Genomic DNA, 26408 nt, shown 5'->3' on the forward strand with positions numbered 1-26408 from the left:
TAGAGACAAAATTCAGACATGTAAAAATTTGAATTTTTTCATGTACGCGGACGTGTAAGAGTTTGCGGGTTGTAGCTTAATTTTTGTTTCTGTTATTTTCAATGATTCCTCATGAATACAAGGGTTTTAATGTTAATCTCAGGTATTTTTGGCTGATTTTCTGTGATTTAAGCATGAAATAGAGACAAAATTCAGACATGTAAAGATTTGAATTTTTTCATGTACGCGGACGTGTAAGAGTTTGCGGGTTTTAGCTTAATTTTGGTTTCTGTTATTTTCAACGATTCCTCATGAATACAAGGGTTTTAATGTTAATCTCAGGTATTTTTGGCTGATTTTCTGTGATTTAAGCATGAAATAGAGACAAAATTCAGACATGTAAAAATTTGAATTTTTTCATGTACGCGGACGTGTAAGAGTTTGCGGGTTTTAGCTTAATTTTGGTTTCTGTTATTTTCAACGATTCCTCATGAATACAAGGGTTTTAATGTTAATCTCAGGTATTTTTGGCTGATTTTCTGTGATTTAAGCATGAAATAGAGACAAAATTCAGACATGTAAAAATTTGAATTTTTTCATGTACGCGGACGTGTAAGAGTTTGCGGGTTTTAGCTTAATTTTGGTTTCTGTTATTTTCAATGATTCCTCATGAATACAAGGGTTTTAATGTTAATCTCAGGTATTTTTGGCTGATTTTCTGTGATTTAAGCATGAAATAGAGACAAAATTCAGACATGTAAAAATTTGAATTTTTTCATGTACGCGGACGTGTAAGAGTTTGCGGGTTTTAGCTTAATTTTGGTTTCTGTTATTTTCAACGATTCCTCATGAATACAAGGGTTTTAATGTTAATCTCAGGTATTTTTGGCTGATTTTCTGTGATTTAAGCATGAAATAGAGACAAAATTCAGACATGTAAAAATTTGAATTTTTTCATGTACGCGGACGTGTAAGAGTTTGCGGGTTTTAGCTTAATTTTGGTTTCTGTTATTCTCAACGATTCCTCATGAATACAAGGGTTTTAATGTTAATCTCAGGTATTTTTGGCTGATTTTCTGTGATTTAAGCATGAAATAGAGACAAAATTCAGACATGTAAAAATTTGAATTTTTTCATGTACGCGGACGTGTAAGAGTTTGCGGGTTTTAGCTTAATTTTGGTTTCTGTTATTTTCAATGATTCCTCATGAATACAAGGGTTTTAATGTCAATCTCAGGTATTTTGGGCTGATTTTCTGTGATTTAAGCATGAAATAGAGACAAAATTCAGACATGTAAAAATTTGAATTTTTTCATGTACGCGGACGTGTAAGAGTTTGCGGGTTTTAGCTTAATTTTGGTTTCTGTTATTTTCAACGATTCCTCATGAATACAAGGGTTTTAATGTTAATCTCAGGTATTTTTGGCTGATTTTCTGTGATTTAAGCATGAAATAGAGACAAAATTCAGACATGTAAAAATTTGAAGTTTTTCATGTACGCGGACGTGTAAGAGTTTGCGGGTTTTAGCTTAATTTTGGTTTCTGTTATTTTCAATGATTCCTCATGAATACAAGGGTTTAATGTTAATCTCAGGTATTTTTGGCTGATTTTCTGTGATTTAAGCATGAAATAGAGACAAAATTCAGACATGTAAAAATTTGAAGTTTTTCATGTACGCGGACGTGTAAGAGTTTGCGGGTTTTAGCTTAATTTTGGTTTCTGTTATTTTCAATGATTCCTACTGAATACAAGGGTTTTAATGTTAATTTCAGGTATTTTTGGCTGATTTTCTGTGATTTAAGCATGAAATAGAGACAAAATTCAGACATGTAAAAATTTGAAGTTTTTCATGTACGCGGACGTGTAAGAGTTTGCGGGTTTTAGCTTAATTTTGGTTTCTGTTATTTTCAATGATTCCTCATGAATACAAGGGTTTTAATGTTAATCTCAGGTATTTTTGGCTGATTTTCTGTGATTTAAGCATGTAATAGAGACAAAATTCAGACATGTAAAAATTTGAAGTTTTTCATGTACGCGGACGTGTAAGAGTTTGCGGGTTTTAGCTTAATTTTGGTTTCTGTTATTTTCAATGATTCCTCATGAATACAAGGGTTTTAATGTTAATCTCAGGTATTTTTGGCTGATTTTCTGTGATTTAAGCATGAAATAGAGACAAAATTCAGACATGTAAAAATTTGAAGTTTTTCATGTACGCGGACGTGTAAGAGTTTGCGGGTTTTAGCTTAATTTTGGTTTCTGTTATTTTCAACGATTCCTCATGAATACAAGGGTTTTAATGTTAATCTCAGGTATTTTTGGCTGATTTTCTGTGATTTAAGCAGGAAATAGAGACAAAATTCAGACATGTAAAAATTTGAATTTTTTCATGTACGCGGACGTGTAAGAGTTTGCGGGTTTTAGCTTAATTTTGGTTTCTGTTATTTTCAATGATTCCTCATGAATACAAGGGTTTTAATGTTAATCTCAGGTATTTTTGGCTGATTTTCTGTGATTTAAGCATGAAATAGAGACAAAATTCAGACATGTAAAAATTTGAATTTTTTCATGTACGCGGACGTGTAAGAGTTTGCGGGTTTTAGCTTAATTTTGGTTTCTGTTATTTTCAATGATTCCTCATGAATACAAGGGTTTAATGTTAATCTCAGGTATTTTTGGCTGATTTTCTGTGATTTAAGCATGAAATAGAGACAAAATTCAGACATGTAAAAATTTGAATTTTTTCATGTACGCGGACGTGTAAGAGTTTGCGGGTTGCAGCTTAATTTTGGTTTCTGTTATTTTCAATGATTCCTCATGAATACAAGGGTTTTAATGTTAATCTCAGGTATTTTTGGCTGATTTTCTGTGATTTAAGCATGAAATAGAGACAAAATTCAGACATGTAAAAATTTGAAGTTTTTCATGTACGCGGACGTGTAAGAGTTTGCGGGTTTTAGCTTAATTTTGGTTTCTGTTATTTTCAACGATTCCTCATGAATACAAGGGTTTTAATGTTAATCTCAGGTATTTTTGGCTGATTTTCTGTGATTTAAGCATGAAATAGAGACAAAATTCAGACATGTAAAAATTTGAATTTTTTCATGTACGCGGACGTGTAAGAGTTTGCGGGTTGTAGCTTAATTTTTGTTTCTGTTATTTTCAATGATTCCTCATGAATACAAGGGTTTTAATGTTAATCTCAGGTATTTTTGGCTGATTTTCTGTGATTTAAGCATGAAATAGAGACAAAATTCAGACATGTAAAAATTTGAATTTTTTCATGTACGCGGACGTGTAAGAGTTTGCGGGTTTTAGCTTAATTTTGGTTTCTGTTATTTTCAACGATTCCTCATGAATACAAGGGTTTTAATGTTAATCTCAGGTATTTTTGGCTGATTTTCTGTGATTTAAGCATGAAATAGAGACAAAATTCAGACATGTAAAAATTTGAATTTTTTCATGTACGCGGACGTGTAAGAGTTTGCGGGTTTTAGCTTAATTTTGGTTTCTGTTATTTTCAACGATTCCTCATGAATACAAGGGTTTTAATGTTAATCTCAGGTATTTTTGGCTGATTTTCTGTGATTTAAGCATGAAATAGAGACAAAATTCAGACATGTAAAAATTTGAATTTTTTCATGTACGCGGACGTGTAAGAGTTTGCGGGTTGTAGCTTAATTTTGGTTTCTGTTATTTTCAATGATTCCTCATGAATACAAGGGTTTTAATGTTAATCTCAGGTATTTTTAACTGATTTTCTGTGATTTAAGCATGAAATAGAGACAAAATTCAGACATGTAAAAATTTGAATTTTTTCATGTACGCGGACATGTAAGAGTTTGCGGGTTTTAGCTTAATTTTGGTTTCTGTTATTCTCAACGATTCCTCATGAATACAAGGGTTTTAATGTTAATCTCAGGTATTTTTGGCTGATTTTCTGTGATTTAAGCATGAAATAGAGACAAAATTCAGACATGTAAAAATTTGAATTTTTTCATGTACGCGGACGTGTAAGAGTTTGCGGGTTTTAGCTTAATTTTGGTTTCTGTTATTTTCAATGATTCCTCATGAATACAAGGGTTTTAATGTTAATCTCAGGAATTTTTGGCTGATTTTCTGTGATTTAAGCATGAAATAGAGACAAAATTCAGACATGTAAAAATTTGAAGTTTTTCATGTACGCGGACGTGTAAGAGTTTGCGGGTTTTAGCTTAATTTTGGTTTCTGTTATTTTCAACGATTCCTCATGAATACAAGGGTTTTAATGTTAATCTCAGGTATTTTTGTCTGATTTTCTGTGATTTAAGCATGAAATAGAGACAAAATTCAGACATGTAAAAATTTGAATTTTTTCATGTACGCGGACGTGTAAGAGTTTGCGGGTTTTAGCTTAATTTTGGTTTCTGTTATTTTCAACGATTCCTCATGAATACAAGGGTTTTAATGTTAATCTCAGGTATTTTTGGCTGATTTTCTGTGATTTAAGCATGAAATAGAGACAAAATTCAGACATGTAAAAATTTGAATTTTTTCATGTACGCGGACGTGTAAGAGTTTGCGGGTTGTAGCTTAATTTTGGTTTCTGTTATTTTCAATGATTCCTCATGAATACAAGGGTTTTAATGTTAATCTCAGGTATTTTAGGCTGATTTTCTGTGATTTAAGCATGAAATAGAGACAAAATTCAGACATGTAAAAATTTGAATTTTTTCATGTACGCGGACGTGTAAGAGTTTGCGGGTTGTAGCTTAATTTTGGTTTCTGTTATTTTCAATGATTCCTCATGAATACAAGGGTTTTAATGTTAATCTCAGGTATTTTTGGCTGATTTTCTGTGATTTAAGCATGAAATAGAGACAAAATTCAGACATGTAAAAATTTGAATTTTTTCATGTACGCGGACGTGTAAGAGTTTGCGGGTTTTAGCTTAATTTTGGTTTCTGTTATTTTCAACGATTCCTCATGAATACAAGGGTTTTAATGTTAATCTCAGGTATTTTTGGCTGATTTTCTGTGATTTAAGCATGAAATAGAGACAAAATTCAGACATGTAAAAATTTGAATTTTTTCATGTACGCGGACGTGTAAGAGTTTGCGGGTTTTAGCTTAATTTTGGTTTCTGTTATTTTCAACGATTCCTTATGAATACAAGGGTTTTAATGTTAATCTCAGGTATTTTTGGCTGATTTTCTGTGATTTAAGCATGAAATAGAGACAAAATTCAGACATGTAAAAATTTGAATTTTTTCATGTACGCGGACGTGTAAGAGTTTGCGGGTTGTAGCTTAATTTTGGTTTCTGTTATTTTCAATGATTCCTCATGAATACAAGGGTTTTAATGTTAATCTCAGGTATTTTAGGCTGATTTTCTGTGATTTAAGCATGAAATAGAGACAAAATTCAGACATGTAAAAATTTGAATTTTTTCATGTACGCGGACGTGTAAGAGTTTGCGGGTTTTAGCTTAATTTTTGTTTCTGTTATTTTCAATGATTCCTCATGATTACAAGGGTTTTAATGTTAATCTCAGGTATTTTAGGCTGATTTTCTGTGATTTAAGCATGAAATAGAGACAAAATTCAGACATGTAAAAATTTGAATTTTTTCATGTACGCGGACGTGTAAGAGTTTGCGGGTTTTAGCTTAATTTTGGTTTCTGTTATTTTCAACGATTCCTCATGAATACAAGGGTTTTAATGTTAATCTCAGGTATTTTTGGCTGATTTTCTGTGATTTAAGCATGAAATAGAGACAAAATTCAGACATGTAAAAATTTGAATTTTTTCATGTACGCGGACGTGTAAGAGTTTGCGGGTTTTAGCTTAATTTTGGTTTCTGTTATTTTCAACGATTCCTCATGAATACAAGGGTTTTAATGTTAATCTCAGGTATTTTTGGCTGATTTTCTGTGATTTAAGCATGAAATAGGGACAAAATTCAGACATGTAAAAATTTGAATTTTTTCATGTACGCGGACGTGTAAGAGTTTCCGGGTTGTAGCTTAATTTTGGTTTCTGTTATTTTCAATGATTCCTCATGAATACAAGGGTTTTAATGTTAATCTCAGGTATTTTAGGCTGATTTTCTGTGATTTAAGCATGAAATAGAGACAAAATTCAGACATGTAAAAATTTGAATTTTTTCATGTACGCGGACGTGTTAGAGTTTGCGGGTTTTAGCTTAATTTTGGTTTCTGTTATTTTCAATGATTCCTCATGAATACAAGGGTTTTAATGTTAATCTCAGGTATTTTTGGCTGATTTTCTGTGATTTAAGCATGAAATAGAGACAAAATTCAGACATGTAAAAATTTGAATTTTTTCATGTACGCGGACGTGTAAGAGTTTGCGGGTTTAAGCTTAATTTTGGTTTCTGTTATTTTCAACGATTCCTCATGAATACAAGGGTTTTAATGTTAATCTCAGGTATTTTTGGCTGATTTTCTGTGATTTAAGCATGAAATAGAGACAAAATTCAGACATGTAAAAATTTGAATTTTTTCATGTACGCGGACGTGTAAGAGTTTGCGGGTTGTAGCTTAATTTTGGTTTCTGTTATTTTCAATGATTCCTCATGAATACAAGGGTTTTAATGTTAATCTCAGGCATTTTAGGCTGATTTTCTGTGATTTAAGCATGTAATAGAGACAAAATTCAGACATGTAAAAATTTGAATTTTTTCATGTACGCGGACGTGTAAGATTTTAGTGTTTTAGCTTAATTTTGGTTTCTGTTATTTTCAATGATTCCTCATGAATACAAGGGTTTTATTGTTAATCTCAGGTATTTTTGGCTGATTTTCTGTGATTTAAGCATGAAATAGAGACAAAATTCAGACATGTAAAAATTTGAATTTTTTCATGTACGCGGACGTGTAAGAGTTTGCGGGTTTTAGCTTAATTTTGGTTTCTGTTATTTTCAATGATTCCTCATGAATACAAGGGTTTTAATGTTAATCTCAGGTATTTTTGGCTGATTTTCTGTGATTTAAGCAGGAAATAGAGACAAAATTCAGACATGTAAAAATTTGAATTTTTTCATGTACGCGGACGTGTAAGAGTTTGCGGGTTTTAGCTTAATTTTGGTTTCTGTTATTTTCAATGATTCCTCATGAATACAAGGGTTTTAATGTTAATCTCAGGTATTTTAGGCTGATTTTCTGTGATTTAAGCATGAAATAGAGACAAATTGCAGACATGTTAAAATTTGAATTTGTTTATGTACGCGGACGTGTCAGAGTTTGCGGGTTTTAGCTTAATTTTGGTTTCTGTCATTTTCAATGATTCCTCATGAATAGAAGGGTTTTAATGTTAATCTCAGGTATTTTGTGCTTATTTTCCGTGATTTAAGCATGAAAGAGACAAAAGTCAGACATGAAAAAATTTGAATTATTTCATGTACGCGGACGTGTAAGAGTTTGCGGGTTTTAGCTTAATTTTGGTTTCTGTCATTTTCAATAATTCCGCATGAATACAAGGGTTTTAATGTGAATCTCAGGTATTTTTGGCTGATTATCTGTGATTTAAGCATGAAATAGAGACAAAATTCAGACATGTAAAAATTTGAATTTTTTCATGTACGCGGACGTGTAAGATTTTAGTGTTTAAGCTAAATTTTGGTTTCTGTCATTTTCAATGATTCCACATGAATACAAGGGTTTTAATGTTAATCTCAGGTATTTTTTGCTGATTTTCTGTGATTTAAGCATGAAATAGAGACAAAATTCAGACATGTAAAAATTTGAATTTGTTCATGTACGCGGACGCGTCAGAGTTTGCGGGTTTTAGCTTAATTTTGGTTTCTCTCATTTTCAATGATTCCGCATTAATACAAGGGTTTTAATATGACTCTAAGGTATTTTTGGCTGATTTTCTGTGATTTAAGCATGAAATAGAGACAAAATTCAGACATGTAAAAATTTGAAGTTTTTCATGTACGCGGACGTGTAAGAGTTTGCGGGTTTTAGCTTAATTTTGGTTTCTGGTATTTTCAACGATTCCTCATGAATACAAGGGTTTTAATGTTAATCTCAGGTATTTTTGGCTGATTTTCTGTGATTTAAGCATGAAATAGAGACAAAATTCAGACATGTAAAAATTTGAATTTTTTCATGTACGCGGACGTGTAAGAGTTTGCGGGTTTTAGCTTAATTTTGGTTTCTGTTATTTTCAATGATTCCTCATGAATACAAGGGTTTTAATGTTAATCTCAGGTATTTTAGGCTGATTTTCTGTGATTTAAGCATGAAATAGAGACAAAATTCAGACATGTAAAAATTTGAATTTTTTCATGTACGCGGACGTGTAAGATTTTAGTGTTTTAGCTTAATTTTGGTTTCTGTTATTTTCAATGATTCCTCATGAATACAAGGGTTTTAATGTTAATCTCAGGTATTTTAGGCTGATTTTCTGTGATTTAAGCATGAAATAGAGACAAAATTCAGACATGTAAAAATTTGAATTTTTTCATGTACGCGGACGTGTAAGAGTTTGCGGGTTTTAGCTTAATTTTGGTTTCTGTTATTTTCAATGATTCCTCATGAATACAAGGGTTTTAATGTTAATCTCAGGTATTTTTGGCTGATTTTCTGTGATTTAAGCAGGAAATAGAGACAAAATTCAGACATGTAAAAATTTGAAGTTTTTCATGTACGCGGACGTGTAAGAGTTTGCGGGTTTTAGCTTAATTTTGGTTTCTGTTATTTTCAATGATTCCTCATGAATACAAGGGTTTAATGTTAATCTCAGGTATTTTTGGCTGATTTTCTGTGATTTAAGCATGAAATAGAGACAAAATTCAGACATGTAAAAATTTGAAGTTTTTCATGTACGCGGACGTGTAAGAGTTTGCGGGTTTTAGCTTAATTTTGGTTTCTGTTATTTTCAATGATTCCTCATGAATACAAGGGTTTTAATGTTAATCTCAGGTATTTTTGGCTGATTTTCTGTGATTTAAGCAGGAAATAGAGACAAAATTCAGACATGTAAAAATTTGAATTTTTTCATGTACGCGGACGTGTAAGAGTTTGCGGGTTGTAGCTTAATTTTGGTTTCTGTTATTTTCAATGATTCCTCATGAATACAAGGGTTTTAATGTTAATCTCAGGTATTTTAGGCTGATTTTCTGTGATTTAAGCATGTAATAGAGACAAAATTCAGACATGTAAAAATTTGAATTTTTTCATGTACGCGGACGTGTAAGATTTTAGTGTTTTAGCTTAATTTTGGTTTCTGTTATTTTCAATGATTCCTCATGAATACAAGGGTTTTATTGTTAATCTCAGGTATTTTTGGCTGATTCTCTGTGATTTAAGCATGAAATAGAGACAAAATTCAGACATGTAAAAATTTGAATTTTTTCATGTACGCGGACGTGTAAGAGTTTGCGGGTTTTAGTTTAATTTTGGTTTCTGTTATTTTCAACGATTCCTCATGAATACAAGGGTTTTAATGTTAATCTCAGGTATTTTAGGCTGATTTTCTGTGATTTAAGCATGAAATAGAGACAAAATTCAGACATGTAAAAATTTGAATTTTTTCATGTACGCGGACGTGTAAGAGTTTGCGGGTTTTAGCTTAATTTTGGTTTCTGTTATTTTCAATGATTCCTCATGAATACAACGGTTTTAATGTCAATCTCAGGTATTTTTGGCTGATTTTCTGTGATTTAAGCATGAAATAGAGACAAAATTCAGACATGTAAAAATTTGAATTTTTTCATGTACGCGGACGTGTAAGAGTTTGCGGGTTTTAGCTTAATTTTTGGTTTCTGTTATTTTCAACGATTCCTCATGAATACAAGGGTTTTAATGTTAATCTCAGGTATTTTTGGCTGATTTTCTGTGATTTAAGCATGAAATAGAGACAAAATTCAGACATGTAAAAATTTGAATTTTTTCATGTACGCGGACGTGTAAGAGTTTGCGGGTTTTAGCTTAATTTTGGTGTCTGTTATTTTCAACGATTCCTCATGAATACAAGGGTTTTAATGTTAATCTCAGGTATTTTTGGCTGATTTTCTGTGATTTAAGCATGAAATAGAGACAAAATTCAGACATGTAAAAATTTGAATTTTTTCATGTACGCGGACGTGTAAGAGTTTGCGGGTTGTAGCTTAATTTTGGTTTCTGTTATTTTCAATGATTCCTCATGAATACAAGGGTTTTAATGTTAATCTCAGGTATTTTAGGCTGATTTTCTGTGATTTAAGCATGAAATAGAGACAAAATTCAGACATGTAAAAATTTGAATTTTTTCATGTACGCGGACGTGTAAGAGTTTGCGGGTTGTAGCTTAATTTTGGTTTCTGTTATTTTCAATGATTCCTCATGAATACAAGGGTTTTAATGTTAATCTCAGGTATTTTTGGCTGATTTTCTGTGATTTAAGCATGAAATAGAGACAAAATTCAGACATGTAAAAATTTGAATTTTTTCATGTACGCGGACGTGTAAGAGTTTGCGGGTTTTAGCTTAATTTTGGTTTCTGTTATTTTCAACGATTCCTCATGAATACAAGGGTTTTAATGTTTATCTCAGGTATTTTTGGCTGATTTTCTGTGATTTAAGCATGAAATAGAGACAAAATTCAGACATGTAAAAATTTGAATTTTTTCATGTACGCGGACGTGTAAGAGTTTGCGGGTTGTAGCTTAATTTTGGTTTCTGTTATTTTCAATGATTCCTCATGAATACAAGGGTTTTAATGTTAATCTCAGGTATTTTAGGCTGATTTTCTGTGATTTAAGCATGTAATAGAGACAAAATTCAGACATGTAAAAATTTGAATTTTTTCATGTACGCGGACGTGTAAGATTTTAGTGTTTTAGCTTAATTTTGGTTTCTGTTATTTTCAATGATTCCTCATGAATACAAGGGTTTTATTGTTAATCTCAGGTATTTTTGGCTGGTTTTCTGTGATTTAAGCATGAAATAGAGACAAAATTCAGACATGTAAAAATTTGAATTTTTTCATGTACGCGGACGTGTAAGAGTTTGCGGGTTTTAGCTTAATTTTGGTTTCTGTTATTTTCAATGATTCCTCATGAATACAAGGGTTTTAATGTTAATCTCAGGTATTTTTGGCTGATTTTCTGTGATTTAAGCAGGAAATAGAGACAAAATTCAGACATGTTAAAATTTGAATTTTTTCATGTACGCGGACGTGTAAGAGTTTGCGGGTTTTAGCTTAATTTTGGTTTCTGTTATTTTCAATGATTCCTCATGAATACAAGGGTTTTAATGTTAATCTCAGGTATTTTAGGCTGATTTTCTGTGATTTAAGCATGAAATAGAGACAAATTTCAGACATGTTAAAATTTGAATTTGTTTATGTACGCGGACGTGTCAGAGTTTGCGGGTTTTAGCTTAATTTTGGTTTCTGTCATTTTCAATGATTCCTCATGAATAGAAGGGTTTTAATGTTAATCTCAGGTATTTTGTGCTTATTTTCCGTGATTTAAGCATGAAAGAGACAAAATTCAGACATGTAAAAATTTGAATTTTTTCATGTACGCGGACGTGTAAGAGTTTGCGGGTTTTAGCTTAATTTTGGTTTCTGTTATTTTCAATGATTCCTCATGAATACAAGGGTTTTAATGTCAATCTCAGGTATTTTTGGCTGATTTTCTGTGATTTAAGCATGAAATAGAGACAAAATTCAGACATGTAAAAATTTGAATTTTTTCATGTACGCGGACGTGTAAGAGTTTGCGGGTTTTAGCTTAATTTTGGTTTCTGTTATTTTCAACGATTCCTCATGAATACAAGGGTTTTAATGTTAATCTCAGGTATTTTTGGCTGATTTTCTGTGATTTAAGCATGAAATAGAGACAAAATTCAGACATGTAAAAATTTGAATTTTTTCATGTACGCGGACGTGTAAGAGTTTGCGGGTTTTAGCTTAATTTTGGTTTCTGTTATTTTCAACGATTCCTCATGAATACAAGGGTTTTAATGTTAATCTCAGGTATTTTTGGCTGATTTTCTGTGATTTAAGCATGAAATAGGGACAAAATTCAGACATGTAAAAATTTGAATTTTTTCATGTACGCGGACGTGTAAGAGTTTCCGGGTTGTAGCTTAATTTTGGTTTCTGTTATTTTCAATGATTCCTCATGAATACAAGGGTTTTAATGTTAATCTCAGGTATTTTAGGCTGATTTTCTGTGATTTAAGCATGAAATAGAGACAAAATTCAGACATGTAAAAATTAGAATTTTTTCATGTACGCGGACGTGTAAGAGTTTGCGGGTTGTAGCTTAATTTTGGTTTCTGTTATTTTCAATGATTCCTCATGAATACAAGGGTTTTAATGTTAATCTCAGGTATTTTTGGCTGATTTTCTGTGATTTAAGCATGAAATAGAGACAAAATTCAGACATGTAAAAATTTGAATTTTTTCATGTACGCGGACGTGTAAGAGTTTGCGGGTTTAAGCTTAATTTTGGTTTCTGTTATTTTCAACGATTCCTCATGAATACAAGGGTTTTAATGTTAATCTCAGGTATTTTTGGCTGATTTTCTGTGATTTAAGCATGAAATAGAGACAAAATTCAGACATGTAAAAATTTGAATTTTTTCATGTACGCGGACGTGTAAGAGTTTGCGGGTTGTAGCTTAATTTTGGTTTCTGTTATTTTCAATGATTCCTCATGAATACAAGGGTTTTAATGTTAATCTCAGGCATTTTAGGCTGATTTTCTGTGATTTAAGCATGTAATAGAGACAAAATTCAGACATGTAAAAATTTGAATTTTTTCATGTACGCGGACGTGTAAGATTTTAGTGTTTTAGCTTAATTTTGGTTTCTGTTATTTTCAATGATTCCTCATGAATACAAGGGTTTTATTGTTAATCTCAGGTATTTTTGGCTGATTTTCTGTGATTTAAGCATGAAATAGAGACAAAATTCAGACCTGTAAAAATTTGAATTTTTTCATGTACGCGGACGTGTAAGAGTTTGCGGGTTTTAGCTTAATTTTGGTTTCTGTTATTTTCAATGATTCCTCATGAATACAAGGGTTTTAATGTTAATCTCAGGTATTTTTGGCTGATTTTCTGTGATTTAAGCATGAAATAGAGACAAAATTCAGACATGTAAAAATTTGAATTTTTTCATGTACGCGGACGTGTAAGAGTTTGCGGGTTTTAGCTTAATTTTGGTTTCTGTTATTTTCAATGATTCCTCATGAATACAAGGGTTTTAATGTTAATCTCAGGTATTTTAGGCTGATTTTCTGTGATTTAAGCATGAAATAGAGACAAATTGCAGACATGTTAAAATTTGAATTTGTTTATGTACGCGGACGTGTCAGAGTTTGCGGGTTTTAGCTTAATTTTGGTTTCTGTCATTTTCAATGATTCCTCATGAATAGAAGGGTTTTAATGTTAATCTCAGGTATTTTGTGCTTATTTTCCGTGATTTAAGCATGAAAGAGACAAAAGTCAGACAAGAAAAAATTTGAATTATTTTATGTACGCGGACGTGTAAGAGTTTGCGGGTTTTAGCTTAATTTTGGTTTCTGTCATTTTCAATAATTCCGCATGAATACAAGGGTTTTAATGTGAATCTCAGGTATTTTTGGCTGATTATCTGTGATTTAAGCATGAAATAGAGACAAAATTCAGACATGTAAAAATTTGAATTTTTTCATGTACGCGGACGTGTAAGATTTTAGTGTTTAAGCTAAATTTTGGTTTCTGTCATTTTCAATGATTCCTCATGAATACAAGGGTTTTAATGTTAATCTCAGGTATTTTTTGCTGATTTTCTGTGATTTAAGCATGAAATAGAGACAAAATTCAGACATGTAAAAATTTGAATTTGTTCATGTACGCGGACGCGTCAGAGTTTGCGGGTTTTAGCTTAATTTTGGTTTCTCTCATTTTCAATGATTCCGCATTAATACAAGGGTTTTAATATGACTCTAAGGTATTTTTGGCTGATTTTCTGTGATTTAAGCATGAAATAGAGACAAAATTCAGACATGTAAAAATTTGAAGTTTTTCATGTACGCGGACGTGTAAGAGTTTGCGGGTTTTAGCTTAATTTTGGTTTCTGTTATTTTCAACGATTCTTCATGAATACAAGGGTTTTAATGTTAATCTCAGGTATTTTTGGCTGATTTTCTGTGATTTAAGCATGAAATAGAGACAAAATTCAGACATGTAAAAATTTGAATTTTTTCATGTACGCGGACGTGTAAGAGTTTGCGGGTTTTAGCTTAATTTTGGTTTCTGTTATTTTCAATGATTCCTCATGAATACAATGGTTTTAATGTTAATCTCAGGTATTTTAGGCTGATTTTCTGTGATTTAAGCATGAAATAGAGACAAAATTCAGACATGTAAAAATTTGAATTTTTTCATGTACGCGGACGTGTAAGATTTTAGTGTTTTAGCTTAATTTTGGTTTCTGTTATTTTCAATGATTCCTCATGAATACAAGGGTTTTAATGTTAATCTCAGGTATTTTAGGCTGATTTTCTGTGATTTAAGCATGAAATAGAGACAAAATTCAGACATGTAAAAATTTGAATTTTTTCATGTACGCGGACGTGTAAGAGTTTGCGGGTTTTAGCTTAATTTTGGTTTCTGTTATTTTCAATGATTCCTCATGAATACAAGGGTTTTAATGTTAATCTCAGGTATTTTTGGCTGATTTTCTGTGATTTAAGCAGGAAATAGAGACAAAATTCAGACATGTAAAAATTTGAAGTTTTTCATGTACGCGGACGTGTAAGAGTTTGCGGGTTTTAGCTTAATTTTGGTTTCTGTTATTTTCAATGATTCCTCATGAATACAAGGGTTTAATGTTAATCTCAGGTATTTTTGGCTGATTTTCTGTGATTTAAGCATGAAATAGAGACAAAATTCAGACATGTAAAAATTTGAAGTTTTTCATGTACGCGGACGTGTAAGAGTTTGCGGGTTTTAGCTTAATTTTGGTTTCTGTTATTTTCAATGATTCCTCATGAATACAAGGGTTTTAATGTTAATCTCAGGTATTTTTGGCTGATTTTCTGTGATTTAAGCATGAAATAGAGACAAAATTCAGACATGTAAAAATTTGAATTTTTTCATGTACGCGGACGTGTAAGAGTTTGCGGGTTGTAGCTTAATTTTGGTTTCTCTTATTTTCAATGATTCCTCATGAATACAAGGGTTTTAATGTTAATCTCAGGTATTTTAGGCTGATTTTCTGTGATTTAAGCATGTAATAGAGACAAAATTCAGACATGTAAAAATTTGAATTTTTTCATGTACGCGGACGTGTAAGATTTTAGTGTTTTAGCTTAATTTTGGTTTCTGTTATTTTCAATGATTCCTCATGAATACAAGGGTTTTATTGTTAATCTCAGGTATTTTTGGCTGATTCTCTGTGATTTAAGCATGAAATAGAGACAAAATTCAGACATGTAAAAATTTGAATTTTTTCATGTACGCGGACGTGTAAGAGTTTGCGGGTTTTAGCTTAATTTTGGTTTCTGTTATTTTCAATGATTCCTCATGAATACAAGGGTTTTAATGTTAATCTCAGGTATTTTTGGCTGATTTTCTGTGATTTAAGCAGGAAATAGAGACAAAATTCAGACATGTAAAAATTTGAATTTTTTCATGTACGCGGACGTGTAAGAGTTTGCGGGTTTTAGCTTAATTTTGGTTTCTGTTATTCTCAACGATTCCTCATGAATACAAGGGTTTTAATGTTAATCTCAGGTATTTTTGGCTGATTTTCTGTGATTTAAGCATGAAATAGAGACAAAATTCAGACATGTAAAAATTTGAAGTTTTTCATGTACGCGGACGTGTAAGAGTTTGCGGGTTTTAGCTTAATTTTGGTTTCTGTTATTTTCAACGATTCCTCATGAATACAAGGGTTTTAATGTTAATCTCAGGTATTTTTGGCTGATTTTCTGTGATTTAAGCATGAAATAGAGACAAAATTCAGACATGTAAAAATTTGAATTTTTTCATGTACGCGGACGTGTAAGATTTTAGTGTTTTAGCTTAATTTTGGTTTCTGTTATTTTCAATGATTCCTCATGAATACAAGGGTTTTTTCTTGTTAATCTCAGGTATTTTTGGCTGATTTTCTGTGATTTAAGCATGAAATAGAGACAAAATTCAGACATGTAAAAATTTGAATTTTTTCATGTACGCGGACGTGTAAGAGTTTGCGGGTTTTAGCTTAATTTTGGTTTCTGTTATTTTCAATGATTCCTCATGAATACAAGGGTTTTAATGTTAATCTCAGGTATTTTTGGCTGATTTTCTGTGATTTAAGCAGGAAATAGAGACAAAATTCAGACATGTAAAAATTTGAATTTTTTCATGTACGCGGACGTGTAAGAGTTTGCGGGTTTTAGCTTAATTTTGGTTTCTGTTATTTTCAATGATTCCTCATGAATACAAGGGTTTAATGTTAATCTCAGGTATTTTTGGCTGATTTTCTGTGATTTAAGCATGAAATAGAGACAAAATTCAGACATGTAAAAATTTGAATTTTTTCATGTACGCGGACGTGTAAGAGTTTGCGGGTTTTAGCTTAATTTTGGTTTCTGTTATTTTCAATGATTCCTCATGAATACAAGGGTTTTAATGTTAATCTCAGGTATTTTTGGCTGATTTTCTGTGATTTAAGCATGAAATAGAGACAAAATTCAGACATGTAAAAATTTGAATTTTTTCATGTACGCGGACGTGTAAGAGTTTGTGGGTTTTAGCTTAATTTTGGTTTCTGTTATTTTCAATGATTCCTCATGAATACAAGGTTTTAATGTTAATCTCAGGTATTTTAGGCTGATTTTCTGTGATTTAAGCATGAAATAGAGACAAATTTCAGACATGTTAAAATTTGAATTTGTTTATGTACGCGGACGTGTCAGAGTTTGCGGGTTTTAGCTTAATTTTGGTTTCTGTCATTTTCAATGATTCCTCATGAATAGCAGGGTTTTAATGTTAATCTCAGGTATTTTGTGCTTATTTTCCGTGATTTAAGCATGAAAGAGACAAAAGTCAGACATGAAAAAATTTGAATTATTTCATGTACGCAGACGTGTAAGAGTTTGCGGGTTTTAGCTTAATTTTGGTTTCTGTCATTTTCAATAATTCCGCATGAATACAAGGGTTTAATGTGAATCTCAGGTATTTTTGGCTGATTATCTGTGATTTAAGCATGAAATAGAGACAAAATTCAGACATGTAAAAATTTGAATTTTTTCATGTACGCGGACGTGTAAGATTTTAGTGTTTTAGCTAAATTTTGGTTTCTGTCATTTTCAATGATTCCTCATGAATACAAGGGTTTTAATGTTAATCTCAGGTATTTTTGGCTGATTTTCTGTGATTTAAGCATGAAATAGAGACAAAATTCAGACATGTAAAAATTTGAATTTGTTCATGTACGGGGACGCGTCAGAGTTTGCGGGTTTTAGCTTAATTTTGGTTTCTCTCATTTTCAATGATTCCGCATTAATACAAGGGTTTTAATATGACTCTAAGGTATTTTTGGCTTATTTTCTGTGATTTAAGCATGAAATAGAGACAAAATTCAGACATGTAAAAATTTGAATTTTTTCATGTACGCGGACGTGTAAGAGTTTGCGGGTTTTAGCTTAATTTTGGTTTCTGTTATTTTCAATGATTCCTCATGAATACAAGGGTTTTAATGTTAATCTCAGGTATTTTAGGCTGATTTTCTGTGATTTAAGCATGAAATAGAGACAAAATTCAGACATGTAAAAATTTGAATTTTTTCATGTACGCGGACGTGTAAGATTTTAGTGTTTTAGCTTAATTTTGGTTTCTGTTATTTTCAATGATTCCTCATGAATACAAGGGTTTTAATGTTAATCTCAGGTATTTTAGGCTGATTTTCTGTGATTTAAGCATGAAATAGAGACAAAATTCAGACATGTAAAAATTTGAATTTTTTCATGTACGCGGACGTGTAAGAGTTTGCGGGTTTTAGCTTAATTTTGGTTTCTGTTATTTTCAATGATTCCTCATGAATACAAGGGTTTTAATGTTAATCTCAGGTATTTTTGGCTGATTTTCTGTGATTTAAGCAGGAAATAGAGACAAAATTCAGACATGTAAAAATTTGAAGTTTTTCATGTACGCGGACGTGTAAGAGTTTGCGGGTTTTAGCTTAATTTTGGTTTCTGTTATTTTCAATGATTCCTCATGAATACAAGGGTTTAATGTTAATCTCAGGTATTTTTGGCTGATTTTCTGTGATTTAAGCATGAAATAGAGACAAAATTCAGACATGTAAAAATTTGAAGTTTTTCATGTACGCGGACGTGTAAGAGTTTGCGGGTTTTAGCTTAATTTTGGTTTCTGTTATTTTCAATGATTCCTCATGAATACAAGGGTTTTAATGTTAATCTCAGGTATTTTTGGCTGATTTTCTGTGATTTAAGCATGAAATAGAGACAAAATTCAGACATGTAAAAATTTGAATTTTTTCATGTACGCGGACGTGTAAGAGTTTGCGGGTTGTAGCTTAATTTTGGTTTCTCTTATTTTCAATGATTCCTCATGAATACAAGGGTTTTAATGTTAATCTCAGGTATTTTAGGCTGATTTTCTGTGATTTAAGCATGTAATAGAGACAAAATTCAGACATGTAAAAATTTGAATTTTTTCATGTACGCGGACGTGTAAGATTTTAGTGTTTTAGCTTAATTTTGGTTTCTGTTATTTTCAATGATTCCTCATGAATACAAGGGTTTTATTGTTAATCTCAGGTATTTTTGGCTGATTCTCTGTGATTTAAGCATGAAATAGAGACAAAATTCAGACATGTAAAAATTTGAATTTTTTCATGTACGCGGACGTGTAAGAGTTTGCGGGTTTTAGCTTAATTTTGGTTTCTGTTATTTTCAATGATTCCTCATGAATACAAGGGTTTTAATGTTAATCTCAGGTATTTTTGGCTGATTTTCTGTGATTTAAGCAGGAAATAGAGACAAAATTCAGACATGTAAAAATTTGAATTTTTTCATGTACGCGGACGTGTAAGAGTTTGCGGGTTTTAGCTTAATTTTGGTTTCTGTTATTCTCAACGATTCCTCATGAATACAAGGGTTTTAATGTTAATCTCAGGTATTTTTGGCTGATTTTCTGTGATTTAAGCATGAAATAGAGACAAAATTCAGACATGTAAAAATTTGAAGTTTTTCATGTACGCGGACGTGTAAGAGTTTGCGGGTTTTAGCTTAATTTTGGTTTCTGTTATTTTCAACGATTCCTCATGAATACAAGGGTTTTAATGTTAATCTCAGGTATTTTTGGCTGATTTTCTGTGATTTAAGCATGAAATAGAGACAAAATTCAGACATGTAAAAATTTGAATTTTTTCATGTACGCGGACGTGTAAGATTTTAGTGTTTTAGCTTAATTTTGGTTTCTGTTATTTTCAATGATTCCTCATGAATACAAGGGTTTTTTCTTGTTAATCTCAGGTATTTTTGGCTGATTTTCTGTGATTTAAGCATGAAATAGAGACAAAATTCAGACATGTAAAAATTTGAATTTTTTCATGTACGCGGACGTGTAAGAGTTTGCGGGTTTTAGCTTAATTTTGGTTTCTGTTATTTTCAATGATTCCTCATGAATACAAGGGTTTTAATGTTAATCTCAGGTATTTTTGGCTGATTTTCTGTGATTTAAGCAGGAAATAGAGACAAAATTCAGACATGTAAAAATTTGAATTTTTTCATGTACGCGGACGTGTAAGAGTTTGCGGGTTTTAGCTTAATTTTGGTTTCTGTTATTTTCAATGATTCCTCATGAATACAAGGGTTTAATGTTAATCTCAGGTATTTTTGGCTGATTTTCTGTGATTTAAGCATGAAATAGAGACAAAATTCAGACATGTAAAAATTTGAATTTTTTCATGTACGCGGACGTGTAAGAGTTTGCGGGTTTTAGCTTAATTTTGGTTTCTGTTATTTTCAATGATTCCTCATGAATACAAGGGTTTTAATGTTAATCTCAGGTATTTTTGGCTGATTTTCTGTGATTTAAGCATGAAATAGAGACAAAATTCAGACATGTAAAAATTTGAATTTTTTCATGTACGCGGACGTGTAAGAGTTTGTGGGTTTTAGCTTAATTTTGGTTTCTGTTATTTTCAATGATTCCTCATGAATACAAGGTTTTAATGTTAATCTCAGGTATTTTAGGCTGATTTTCTGTGATTTAAGCATGAAATAGAGACAAATTTCAGACATGTTAAAATTTGAATTTGTTTATGTACGCGGACGTGTCAGAGTTTGCGGGTTTTAGCTTAATTTTGGTTTCTGTCATTTTCAATGATTCCTCATGAATAGCAGGGTTTTAATGTTAATCTCAGGTATTTTGTGCTTATTTTCCGTGATTTAAGCATGAAAGAGACAAAAGTCAGACATGAAAAAATTTGAATTATTTCATGTACGCGGACGTGTAAGAGTTTGCGGGTTTTAGCTTAATTTTGGTTTCTGTCATTTTCAATAATTCCGCATGAATACAAGGGTTTAATGTGAATCTCAGGTATTTTTGGCTGATTATCTGTGATTTAAGCATGAAATAGAGACAAAATTCAGACATGTAAAAATTTGAATTTTTTCATGTACGCGGACGTGTAAGATTTTAGTGTTTTAGCTAAATTTTGGTTTCTGTCATTTTCAATGATTCCTCATGAATACAAGGGTTTTAATGTTAATCTCAGGTATTTTTGGCTGATTTTCTGTGATTTAAGCATGAAATAGAGACAAAATTCAGACATGTAAAAATTTGAATTTGTTCATGTACGGGGACGCGTCAGAGTTTGCGGGTTTTAGCTTAATTTTGGTTTCTCTCATTTTCAATGATTCCGCATTAATACAAGGGTTTTAATATGACTCTAAGGTATTTTTGGCTTATTTTCTGTGATTTAAGCATGAAATAGAGACAAAATTCAGACATGTAAAAATTTGAAGTTTTTCATGTACGCGGACGTGTAAGAGTTTGCGGGTTTTAGCTTAATTTTGGTTTCTGTTATTTTCAACGATTCCTCATGAATACAAGGGTTTTAATGTTAATCTCAGGTATTTTTGGCTGATTTTCTGTGATTTAAGCATGAAATAGAGACAAAATTCAGACATGTAAAAATTTGAATTTTTTCATGTACGCGGACGTGTAAGATTTTAGTGTGTTAGCTTAATTTTGGTTTCTGTTATTTTCAATGATTCCTCATGAATACAAGGGTTTTAATGTTAATCTCAGGTATTTTAGGCTGATTTTCTGTGATTTAAGCATGAAATAGAGACAAAATTCAGACATGTAAAAATTTGAATTTTTTCATGTACGCGGACGTGTAAGAGTTTGCGGGTTTTAGCTTAATTTTGGTTTCTGTTATTTTCAATGATTCCTCATGAATACAAGGGTTTTAATGTTAATCTCAGGTATTTTTGGCTGATTTTCTGTGATTTAAGCAGGAAATAGAGACAAAATTCAGACATGTAAAAATTTGAATTTTTTCATGTACGCGGACGTGTAAGAGTTTGCGGGTTTTAGCTTAATTTTGGTTTCTGTTATTTTCAATGATTCCTCATGAATACAAGGGTTTAATGTTAATCTCAGGTATTTTTGGCTGATTTTCTGTGATTTAAGCATGAAATAGAGACAAAATTCAGACATGTAAAAATTTGAAGTTTTTCATGTACGCGGACGTGTAAGAGTTTGCGGGTTTTAGCTTAATTTTGGTTTCTGTTATTTTCAATGATTCCTCATGAATACAAGGGTTTTAATGTTAATCTCAGGTATTTTTGGCTGATTTTCTGTGATTTAAGCATGAAATAGAGACAAAATTCAGACATGTAAAAATTTGAATTTTTTCATGTACGCGGACGTGTAAGAGTTTGCGGGTTTTAGCTTAATTTTGGTTTCTGTTATTTTCAATGATTCCTCATGAATACAAGGGTTTTAATGTTAATCTCAGGTATTTTAGGCTGATTTTCTGTGATTTAAGCATGAAATAGAGACAAATTTCAGACATGTTAAAATTTGAATTTGTTTATGTACGCGGACGTGTCAGAGTTTGCGGGTTTTAGCTTAATTTTGGTTTCTGTCATTTTCAATGATTCCTCATGAATAGAAGGGTTTTAATGTTAATCTCAGGTATTTTGTGCTTATTTTCCGTGATTTAAGCATGAAATAGAGACAAAAGTCAGACATGAAAAAATTTGAATTATTTCATGTACGCGGACGTGTAAGAGTTTGCGGGTTTTAGCTTAATTTTGGTTTCTGTCATTTTCAATAATTCCGCATGAATACAAGGGTTTTAATGTGAATCTCAGGTATTTTTGGCTGATTATCTGTGATTTAAGCATGAAATAGAGACAAAATTCAGACATGTAAAAATTTGAATTTTTTCATGTACGCGGACGTGTAAGATTTTAGTGTTTTAGCTAAATTTTGGTTTCTGTCATTTTCAATAATTCCTCATGAATACAAGGGTTTTAATGTTAATCTCAGGTATTTTTGGCTGATTTTCTGTGATTTAAGCATGAAATAGAGACAAAATTCAGACATGTAAAAATTTGAATTTGTTCATGTACGCGGACGCGTCAGAGTTTGCGGGTTTTAGCTTAATTTTGGTTTCTCTCATTTTCAATGATTCCGCATTAATACAAGGGTTTTAATATGACTCTAAGGTATTTTTGGCTGATTTTCTGTGATTTAAGCATGAAATAGAGACAAAATTCAGACATGTAAAAATTTGAAGTTTTTCATGTACGCGGACGTGTAAGAGTTTGCGGGTTTTAGCTTAATTTTGGTTTCTGTTATTTTCAACGATTCCTCATGAATACAAGGGTTTTAATGTTAATCTCAGGTATTTTTGGCTGATTTTCTGTGATTTAAGCATGAAATAGAGACAAAATTCAGACATGTAAAAATTTGAATTTTTTCATGTACGCGGACGTGTAAGAGTTTGCGGGTTTTAGCTTAATTTTGGTTTCTGTTATTTTCAATGATTCCTCATGAATACAAGGGTTTTAATGTTAATCTCAGGTATTTTAGGCTGATTTTCTGTGATTTAAGCATGAAATAGAGACAAAATTCAGACATGTAAAAATTTGAATTTTTTCATGTACGCGGACGTGTAAGATTTTAGTGTTTTAGCTTAATTTTGGTTTCTGTTATTTTCAATGATTCCTCATGAATACAAGGGTTTTAATGTTAATCTCAGGTATTTTAGGCTGATTTTCTGTGATTTAAGCATGAAATAGAGACAAAATTCAGACATGTAAAAATTTGAATTTTTTCATGTACGCGGACGTGTAAGATTTTAGTGTTTTAGCTTAATTTTGGTTTCTGTTATTTTCAACGATTCCTCATGAATACAAGGGTTTTAATGTTAATCTCATGTATTTGTGGCCTATTTTCTGTGATTTAAGCATGAAATAGAGATACAATTCAGACATGTAAAAATTTGAATTTTTTCATGTACGCGGACGTGTAAGAGTTTGCGGGTTTTAGCTTAATTTTGGTTTCTGTTATTTTCAATGATTCCTCATGAATACAAGGGTTTTATTGTTAATCTCAGGTATTTTTGGCTGATTTTCTGTGATTTAAGCATGAAATAGAGACAAAATTCAGACATGTAAAAATTTGAATTTTTTCATGTACGCGGACGTGTAAGAGTTCGCGGGTTTTAGCTTAATTTTGGTTTCTGTTATTTTTAATGATTCCTCATGAATACAAGGGTTTTAATGTGAATCTTAGGTATTTTTGGCTGATTTTCTGTGATTTAAGCATGAAATAGAGACAAAATTCAGACATGTAAAAATTTGAATTTTTTCATGTACGCGGACGTGTAAGAGTTTGCGGGTTTTAGCTTAATTTTGGTTTCTGTTATTTTCAATGATTCCTCATGAATACAAGGGTTTTAATGTTAATCTCAGGTATTTTTGGCTGATTTTCTGTGATTTAAGCATGAAATAGAGACAAAATTCAGACATGTAAAAATTTGAAGTTTTTCATGTACGCGGACGTGTAAGAGTTTGCGGGTTTTAGCTTAATTTTGGTTTCTGTTATTTTCAATGATTCCTCATGAATACAAGGGTTTTAATGTTAATCTCAGGTATTTTAGGCTGATTTTCTGTGATTTAAGCATGAAATAAGACAAAATTCAGACATGTAAAAATTTGAATTTTTTAATTTACGCGGACGTGTAAGATTTTAGTGTTTTAGCTTAATTTTGGTTTCTGTTATTTTCAATGATTCCTCATGAATACAAGGGTTTTAATGTTAATCTCAGGTATTTTTGGCTTATTTTCTGTGATTTAAGCATGAAATAGAGACAAAATTCAGACGTGTAAAAATTTGAATTTTTTCATGTACGCGGACGTGTAAGAGTTTGCGGGTTTTAGCTTAATTTTTGTTTCTGTTATTTTCAATGATTCCTCATGAATACAAGGGTTTTAATGTTAATCTCAGGTATTTTTGGCTGATTTTCTGTGATTTAAGCATGAAATAGAGACAAAATTCAGACATGTAAAAATTTGAATTTTTTCATGTACGCGGACGTGTAAGAGTTTGCGGGTTGTAGCTTAATTTTGGTTTCTGTTATTTTCAATGATTCCTCATGAATACAAGGGTTTTATTGTTAATCTCAGGTATTTTAGGCTGATTTTCTGTGATTTAAGCATGTAATAGAGACAAAATTCAGACATGTAAAAATTTGAATTTTTTCATGTACGCGGACGTGTAAGATTTTAGTGTTTTAGCTTAATTTTGGTTTCTGTTATTTTCAATGATTCCTCATGAATACAAGGGTTTTATTGTAAATCTCAGGTATTTTTGGCTGATTTTCTGTGATTTAAGCATGAAATAGAGACAAAATTCAGACATGTAAAAATTTGAATTTTTTCATGTACGCGGACGTGTAAGAGTTTGCGGGTTTTAGCTTAATTTTGGTTTCTGTTATTTTCAATGATTCCTCATGAATACAAGGGTTTTAATGTTAATCTCAGGTATTTTTGGCTGATTTTCTGTGATTTAAGCAGGAAATAGAGACAAAATTCAGACATGTAAAAATTTGAAGTTTTTCATGTACGCGGACGTGTAAGAGTTTGCGGGTTTTAGCTTAATTTTGGTTTCTGTTATTTTCAATGATTCCTCATGAATACAAGGGTTTAATGTTAATCTCAGGTATTTTTGGCTGATTTTCTGTGATTTAAGCATGTAATAGAGACAAAATTCAGACATGTAAAAATTTGAATTTTTTCATGTACGCGGACGTGTAAGATTTTAGTGTGTTAGCTTAATTTTGGTTTCTGTTATTTTCAATGATTCCTCATGAATACAAGGGTTTTAATGTTAATCTCAGGTATTTTAGGCTGATTTTCTGTGATTTAAGCATGAAATAGAGACAAAATTCAGACATGTAAAAATTTGAATTTTTTCATGTACGCGGACGTGTAAGAGTTTGCGGGTTTTAGCTTAATTTTGGTTTCTGTTATTTTCAATGATTCCTCATGAATACAAGGGTTTTAATGTTAATCTCAGGTATTTTTGGCTGATTTTCTGTGATTTAAGCAGGAAATAGAGACAAAATTCAGACATGTAAAAATTTGAAGTTTTTCATGTACGCGGACGTGTAAGAGTTTGCGGGTTTTAGCTTAATTTTGGTTTCTGTTATTTTCAATGATTCCTCATGAATACAAGGGTTTAATGTTAATCTCAGGTATTTTTGGCTGATTTTCTGTGATTTAAGCATGAAATAGAGACAAAATTCAGACATGTAAAAATTTGAAGTTTTTCATGTACGCTGACGTGTAAGAGTTTGCGGGTTTTAGCTTAATTTTGGTTTCTGTTATTTTCAATGATTCCTCATGAATACAAGGGTTTTAATGTTAATCTCAGGTATTTTTGGCTGATTTTCTGTGATTTAAGCATGAAATAGAGACAAAATTCAGACATGTAAAAATTTGAATTTTTTCATGTACGCGGACGTGTAAGAGTTTGCGGGTTTTAGCTTAATTTTGGTTTCTGTTATTTTCAATGATTCCTCATGAATACAAGGGTTTTAATGTTAATCTCAGGTATTTTAGGCTGATTTTCTGTGATTTAAGCATGAAATAGAGACAAATTTCAGACATGTTAAAATTTGAATTTGTTTATGTACGCGGACGTGTCAGAGTTTGTGGGTTTTAGCTTAATTTTGGTTTTCTGTCATTTTCAATGATTCCTCATGAATAGAAGGGTTTTAATGTTAACCTCAGGTATTTTGTGCTTATTTTCCGTGATTTAAGCATGAAAATAGAGACAAAAGTCAGACATGAAAAAATTTGAATTATTTCATGTACGCGGACGTCTAAGAGTTTGCGGGTTTTAGCTTAATTTTGGTTTCTGTTATTTTCAATGATTCCTCATGAATACAAGGGTTTTAATGTTA

Source organism: Euprymna scolopes, chromosome 2 (genome assembly GCF_053919585.1).
Source record: "Euprymna scolopes isolate OS-2025 chromosome 2, ASM5391958v1, whole genome shotgun sequence".
Classification (NCBI taxonomy): Eukaryota; Metazoa; Mollusca; class Cephalopoda; order Sepiida; family Sepiolidae; genus Euprymna; species Euprymna scolopes.